Raw genomic sequence first — 7,525 nt, forward strand, 5'->3', positions numbered from 1 at the left:
TCAGAAATCCGCCTGCCTCTGCCTCCCAAGTGCTGGGATTAAAGGCGTGCGCCACCACTGCCCAGTTTATGAAGGCAGTCTTTACAGGCAATATTGGTAATCGCGCAGGAGTCCTCAACTCTTAGCTGGGAGAGGCCTCGACTAGACTCCAGATGAGGGGTTTCTTTTCCTTCTCTTGCCCCCATGTCTTTTCTCTTCCTCTCTTTTTTTTAAAGATTTATTTATTTATTATATGCAAGTATACTGTAGCTGTCTTCAGATGCACCAGAAGAGGGCGTCAGATCTCATTACGGGTGGTTGTGAGCCACCATGTGGTTGCTGGGATTTGAGCTCACGACCTTCCGAAGAGCAGTCAGTGCTCTTCCCCACTGAGCCATCTCACCAGCCCCCTCTTCCTCTCTTTTATCCTGCCTCAATTTGAGTAGAATAAATGTCTCTGGGGAATTCTACTACTAGTAGCCAGCTAGACATTAAATTACGTACATCATTAACTAAGTCGCCCTAAGAGCAGATGGGGGTTCCAAGGCGCATTTGCCTGGAGGTCAACACGTGGGAAGTGGACGTCCTTCCAGCAGCGCTCAGCAGCTCGGAGCTCAGGGGTAGGATAAGACACCACGTGGGAATGCACAGCTGTGTGACTCTCTTACTTTAGAACTGAGAATACTCTGGCAGTTTGCCAAGTGCATAGACACCAGAGGCCAGGATGAACACTACAGTCAAAATCCTCAGGGTTTTCAGTTAAGGTGCTGAAAATCCAACATCACAAACTGGACATTTCTAGAGTCTCCATCTACAAAGTTGCTATAATTTCGGGTTTCAGTTCCAGGAGCCATTTCACTTTTCTGATGAATCTTAACTTTAATGATTACCTACATAGATGACTTAAGATAAAAAAAAAATAACACTACCTAGCTATTGTAGGCAGCCGCTCAGACGATCTTATCCAAGATGGCGGCCGTGGCGGCAATATGTTGGGAGCCGTGAATCTTGAGAGGCATTCGCCATGGCAAGATGGCGCCTACTTCCGCTGTTAACTCCTAGTGGACAACTGTTTGCGCATGTGCGTAGACAACTATTGGCGCATGTGTGTAGAGTGAAAGGACGCCATGTCACAGCCCATCCCGGGGCATTACGTAGGGTAATGAGCGAACAGCCAATCATGAGCAGACACACCACACTGTGGGCAGATACATGCACTGTGGTGTATATAAGCAGTGCGGATTTTGGGCTCGACCTTTTTTTCACTATGGATGGAGACAATAAAGCAGTTGCTGCAGAAGGAACCTAGAGTGTCCGCGTGTCTTCTTCCCGGCGAGAGGACCGCGCGGGCTACAGCAATAGACGATTCCACTGCGCATGCGCCCCTCCCGAGCGGGTGTATGCTGCTCATGCGCCTCTCCCGAGCAGGCGTGTGCTAAGGAGGGTTTGCCGGGGAACCAATCCATAAGGACTTGGCAGCTCAGGCTCGGGTATATAAGGGCTTCTCTCCAGACAGTTGGGGTCACTCCACAGAAGCAAGCAGACCTGCAGCACCTAGGAAGAAGAAGAAGCAGCAACATCAAGAAGAGCCGTGACATCTAGAAGAGCTGTGAGTGACACTTAAGAACCTAGGAGAGCTGTGACACCTAGGTACCTAGGAGAGCTGTAACACAAAAGAAAACTCCTGAATAAACCGCGAGAGAAGTAGTCTCAGTGTTCTGTCATCATTGCTGCTGGACAGCAGAGCGCGGAACAAGCTATATCCTCAATTGTGAGAGTTTTGATAAGTTCATAGGAAGAAAAAGAAAACCCAATAAGATAAGTGAAAGAGGCAAGCAGTTTCTTCCGCTTCTTTAGTTTCTGAGACAGGAGCTCATGTAGCCTAGTCTAGCCTAGAACATACTATGTAGCTGCCTTTAACCTTGGTTTTCTGATATTCTGGCTTCCACTTCTTAAATTCTGGGACTATGGGAGCATACCAGGCATATCTGGCTTAGCTTCATCTTTTTTTCATATTATAATTTTGCCAAGGGCATGATTTGAAACTAGTAAGTGTTATGCAGGTTTTCAGGGGAGTGTATGTATATATGCATGTATGCATGCATGTATGTATACAGAACCTATTCTGCCTTAGAGACCCATCCTAGTTTCTTCCCCTCTCTAGGTTTGGGCCTAGCAGACCCTCACTGAATCCTCCATGGAGAGAAAGATGAGACAAGATTGGCCTTTGCTTCCACTTTTCTTCTTCTTTCCTATCTGGTGTAGCCTCTCTGGATCTGACCAGGAGAGAAGACAGACTGAGGTAAAAGGAAGGATGTGTTACTCAACTGGTCCTATGACAGAGTCCTCTTCCCAGAGCCTCGAGGATACCCTGCCACCCTCTCCCTCCATTCAGTTTCCTGACCTGCCTCTCATCTCCTAGCCTCTAGGTGGAGCTGCCCTTGGTCAACAGGCAGCCCTCTGATAGTGTACTGTCTCAGAGATGCTACCCAAGGCTCTCAGTGTCCCCAGAGAGTGTAAGATATCCTTGAGTCGAGACCCTTAGGCATTGAAATCAATCAGTCGCAAATCCATCAGACTAAATGAAGACACAGAAGCGGACATGATAAAAAGCCACCGAGCATCATTAAGGGCTTAACTGAATTTTATGCTCAGGAGAAGGAATTTGACTTGATGATAGATGTCCCCAGTCCAGATTACTCAGTTTAAATCCAACCCAAGCAGCCGTGGACTACAACTAACAAGTTGGGCACTGACGTCTCTCTCAGAAAGAAAATGGTCATTCTCCAAATTATACCACATTTGATGCAAGCCTGGGACTCATGAGATCCTGTCTCAAAATTCAAGCTGACGGCCCCGGAGAGATGGCTCAGCAGTTATGAGCATTTGTTGTTCTCACAGAGGATCTTGGTTCAGCTCCCAGCACCCACATCGCAAACATCTGTAGCTCCAGTTGTAAAGGCTCCAATATACTCCTCTGGCCTCTGTGGCCTGTGCACACATAGTGTACCTAGATGCATGCAAGCGAAACTCTCATATACAGAAAAGTAAAAATTACTTTTAAAGATTTTTTTTTTTTTTTTTAAAAAGCAAGCAACCATCAACCACCCAAGACAAACAAACCAACAAACCAGAAATGGGTCCCCAGCCTGGGATTCTCAGCATTATCCTAAAGGCTGAGGAGGGGAAGGGGGAAAAAAGCCAATGGAATGCTAGCATTCTCTCCTCTCTGCTTCTTAGTCTTCCAGGAAGCTACGGAGCAAGCACGTGCTCCGCCTATAGCCACGCCTCCCTCACCGGAGCGTGGGATGGGGAAGTAACACTGTGGTGGAGGGGGCTTGGAGAAAAGCCTATTTGGATTTCCAACCATTTCATGTCTTGATCACCCATGAGTTTATGAGGTCGCAGGTGAGTCAGTCACTCAACCACTCTGGCCGTTTCCTCATTTGCAAAACAGGCACAAAAATACCATCACTCGGAAGTTTCGGGGAGATAAATTTTTACCTACACGAAGATAAACCCATTGGCCTGTAATAAAGTGTAGAAGTTACTCTTAAAATTAGTCACGGACTTTTTAAAAATCCAAAGATAAATTATGCGAATGCTAATCCACCCACAGAACTGATGCTCGGTTTGCATTCAGGATTAGCTAGGAGCATCTTTTAAGACATAAGCGCTGCAGAGAAACACTTGTGTGCACCGAGAGTCTCCCAAGCTTCTCTTTCCAGATTCCAGTATAAACTGGGAAACAAAGCATACTTTTGTTTTGCATGCTTCTTTTTCTTTGGATTTTATTTATTTTCAGCGAATAAATAACACCCATAACATTGTCTGCACTATTGATAATTAAAGCTATGGGGAGAGGAAGACAAGAAGTAGGAGCTGACATACGGAAACTTCTACTGCAACTCAGGAGATTCACCAGGGCTCCATGATGTGCTTAAGCCTTTACTTAATTTGAAGCTAACAGGCACGAACCAAAAAGGAGATGGTGTAGTTATTTCACCCTTTGCTAAATCAAAATTGAAGAAATTATCTAGGGCGTTCGACTAGTCTCTGGAGGATATAACTATTTCTTAATTACCCAACTAGAAAACCTACGTGCCCCTGGAGAATTCTCAGAAAACATTAGGGAGAGTTTATGTGAACTGCTGCCCCAGAGCGATTTCTCTCACCAGAATTCAGCCTTCAGATTTAGATAGCTCCGTTTCTTCCCTCAAAGCCTTTGAGCTGCTAGTCCTTTCTTTGACCAGTGAGTGCAGTAGACAACATCCAAGCTCAGAACATGGAGGTGGGTTGAACTTGTAAAAAGAAGAAAAAGTTACTGAGTATCATGGTTAGGTGTATTTGTTAATATCCGATGTACATTTTTTTTGTTTGTTTGTTTTGGTTTTCCGAGACAGGGTTTCTCTGTGCAGCCCTGGCTGTCCTGGAACTCACTCTGTAGACCAGGCTGGCCTTGAACTCAGAAACCCACTTATCTCTGCCTCCCAAGTGCTGGGATTAAAGGCGTGCACTACCGGATGTGCATTTAGTAAGAACCTATGATGTACCAGACCCTGGAGTCACACTGAGTAGGGAATGTTAAAATTTTCCTGGAGCTGGCAAAAAAAAAAAAATGAATTTATGGCCTCCACGTGGGAAGGTGAATTGGGGACAGATTGCAGGAGAAAAGCCACGGACAGTGAAGTTCCCATGGCCTGCTGGGATGGTGGTTGCACTGTGGATGAGTGACTGAGTCTAGTTTGTTAAGGCAGCCAGTGCCCAGGCTCTGAATAGAAACTCCTCTGGTAACTCAAGTCTGCAGGCAGCTCAGAATGCACTTTCTCTTTACCCAGATTTGTCCTACGGCGTCAGCCTGGAGGTCACTTCCTCTGAGAGGCATGGTAGTCCAGACTTGGTTAGTCTTATCATTCACTCTCACAACACCTTGTCCCCTTCTAATTCAAACAATGACAAAGTGTCGGCTCGCCTTCACCCCCCACCTGCAAACTTTAAGGGCAGTGAAAGCAGACTCCTGTCTGACCAGTTCACATAATGTCCCCAGAACAAAGTCCTGTACCAGAGAAATATCCAAAACTTGAAATACTCATGAATAACTAAGGATGGGTGTGACCATATTGCCTTTAGGCATTTGGTAAAATATTCCAGAATTCAGAAGGTATTCTCCAGTTCCACCAGGGCTATTCCTAGCTTTGCATAATGTCAAACAACTTGATGGGACTCCCTTGCTCTCCTTAATATGCACATACTCAAACATATACAGACATGAGACCGTCCACACTGGCCGGCTCGCAGACGCTCACATAGACACTCACCCCTACGTACACACTCGCAGAGACTCATGTTTGTCTTCCTCAGTGCTTTCACTCCTGCTGTTTGTTTGGTTTTATCTTATTTATTATTTTATTTTGGTTTTTGTTTTTTTCATGGCAGGGTTTCTGTAGCCCTGGCTTCCTGGGAGCTTGTGCTATAAGGCAGGCTGGCCTCGAACTCGTGAGTGTTGGGATTAAAGGTGTTTGCCACCACTGCCTTGCTGTTTGTTTTATTTTTTAAGAGCGGGTCTCCCTCTGTAAATCACGTTGGGTTTGAACTTAAGATCTTTCTGCCTCATTTTTCTGAGTGCTTGGATCGCAGGCATGGGACAACCACATCTGATTGTCCTATTGACTATTTAAAAATTTAAAGAGCTTATTTTAATGAATGTTGTCTTACCTTCATGTATATTATATGTGTGCCTGGTACTTGTAGAAGCCAAAAGAGGGCATTGGGTCCATTGGATCTGGAGCCACTGATGGTTAGAAGCTGCTATGTGAGTGCTGGGAACTGAATCCAGGTTCTCAGGAAGAACCAGTGTTTAAATTGCTGGGCCATCTCCCTAGCCTATCTTCTATTGATTTTTATACTTGCATCCAGAAACTAATATTTACAGAATATTGATGGAACGTTGACTTGATTGGGAAATCCCATACCAGTGGAATCTTGAGAAGTTCCTAGAAAGATTCAGCCATGTAAGAGTCGATGTTGTACATAGGTAGGCACGTTCAAGACTGAAATTGTTATCAGAGTTTCTATTCAGAGCTTGGGTGCTGGCAGCCTTAACAAACTAAACTCAGTCACATGCCCTCAGTGCAACATTTAAAGACACAAGTAAATAGACTGGTGCGTTGGCACATACCTTTAATCCAAATATCTAGGAGGCAGAGACTGGAGAATCTCTGTGTGAACAAAGTCAAAGTCGACCTGGGTTACATAATGAGAATCCCTGTCTAAGACAGTGACAGAGATACACACACACACACACACACACACACACACACAGAAAGACAGACAGGCAGACACACAGACAGAAACAAAGAGAGACAGAAACACACAGACAGACATAAACACGGCCGGGGTGGGGGTGGGGCAGAGAGATAGAGGAAAAAAAGACAGACAGAGAGGAGAGAGAGGTTTATACAGCCTGACTACACTGGAAAAAAGAACACATAAAAAGACATAATAACCCCACCTCAATCCATTTTGACATGAGATTTAGGCTTCAAAAGAAGGCAGAGGGACACATAGCTAAGAGGTCGTGGTCGAGGTATCCTCCCGTTTGGGCTCCAGGCTGTCCCTCGAGTTGGTCCAGTGAGCTGTCAGAACCTTGTGATATCATTTCCTCAGCGTCAAATACCTCCTCCTGCTGATGCCAGGCAACTGCCTTTCCCTTCCCCCACCCAGCATGGGATTCCTCGGGAAATTTTAATTCCTTGGGGCCCATTGTTTCCATATTCAACCAAAGGAAGGGAGCACAAGTTCCTTTTCTAGGAGATCTTTGCCCCTGCCGGACACTTACATATTGGTTCCAACAGAAAAAGTAATTCAGTTTACACAAAGTCTCCGAAAACGTTAACTGTAATGAAAAATGATGCGAATCAAGTCTCCTGCCTCCTCTCCTTTACTTCAGATGTCACTTATGGACTGCTCTTGGTTTCCCTGCCTCAGCGGCAGACCCTGAAGCATGCCTTTGTATGCACGTGATCTCTTGACGTGTGCTCACAGCCACCGCAACACAAGTAGGGTGGGCAGGCAGCCGAGGGCCGGGATTCCTCACTCAAGGTAACTAAAAGCCTGGCACTTCTTGGTTTCATTATGTGTCTGTCTTTGCTTTGGCTCAGACTCCCAAGTGACTCTGCCTGGGCTTATTAATCACTCCCTCCCCTGTCTTAATGAAGGGAACCTTGAAGGCTGGAAGCATACAGACAGGTGAGTCAGTCACTCTGGATTCCGAGGTGAGGGAATCCTTGCCCGTCCGTCAGACCACTACCACAGTGAGGACAATTATCTAGTGATGAAGAGCAGATCATCTTAGAGACACCAGATTAGTCTCCTTGGGTGATGGTAGTGATGAACACATTAACAATTTACTGGACTACCTTGCAAGATTCAAGCTCACAAGATGGTGGGCAGGACCTTTTATTTATTTATTTTTTTAATTGTTTTTTTTTTTAACTTTTATTGCATTATGATGAGAAAAGTTACATGATTTCAATTTATCTGAATT

General features: G+C 45.4%; 2 long non-coding RNA genes across 2 annotated transcripts in view; one reads left to right on the forward strand and one right to left on the reverse strand.

Annotated features, from left to right (window-relative positions):
* Nucleotides 1–1,405: 1,405 nt before the first annotated feature.
* LOC116082300 lies at nucleotides 1,406–6,609 on the reverse strand. The gene is made up of 3 exons (XR_004115238.1): nucleotides 6,491–6,609; nucleotides 4,155–4,280; nucleotides 1,406–1,533 (listed from the first exon to the last, which is right to left on the reverse strand). It is a non-coding gene; the product is annotated as an uncharacterized LOC116082300 (long non-coding RNA).
* A 514-nt stretch (nucleotides 6,610–7,123) lies between these two features.
* LOC116081819 overlaps nucleotides 7,124–7,525 on the forward strand; it is a 31,987-nt gene continuing 31,585 nt past the window's right edge. The window contains exon 1 of the long non-coding RNA XR_004115018.1: nucleotides 7,124–7,227. This is a non-coding gene — a long non-coding RNA (uncharacterized LOC116081819). The remainder of the gene's footprint in view (nucleotides 7,228–7,525) is intronic.

The sequence above is a fragment of the Mastomys coucha genome, unplaced genomic scaffold (assembly GCF_008632895.1).
Source record: "Mastomys coucha isolate ucsf_1 unplaced genomic scaffold, UCSF_Mcou_1 pScaffold7, whole genome shotgun sequence".
Taxonomy (NCBI): Eukaryota; Metazoa; Chordata; class Mammalia; order Rodentia; family Muridae; genus Mastomys; species Mastomys coucha.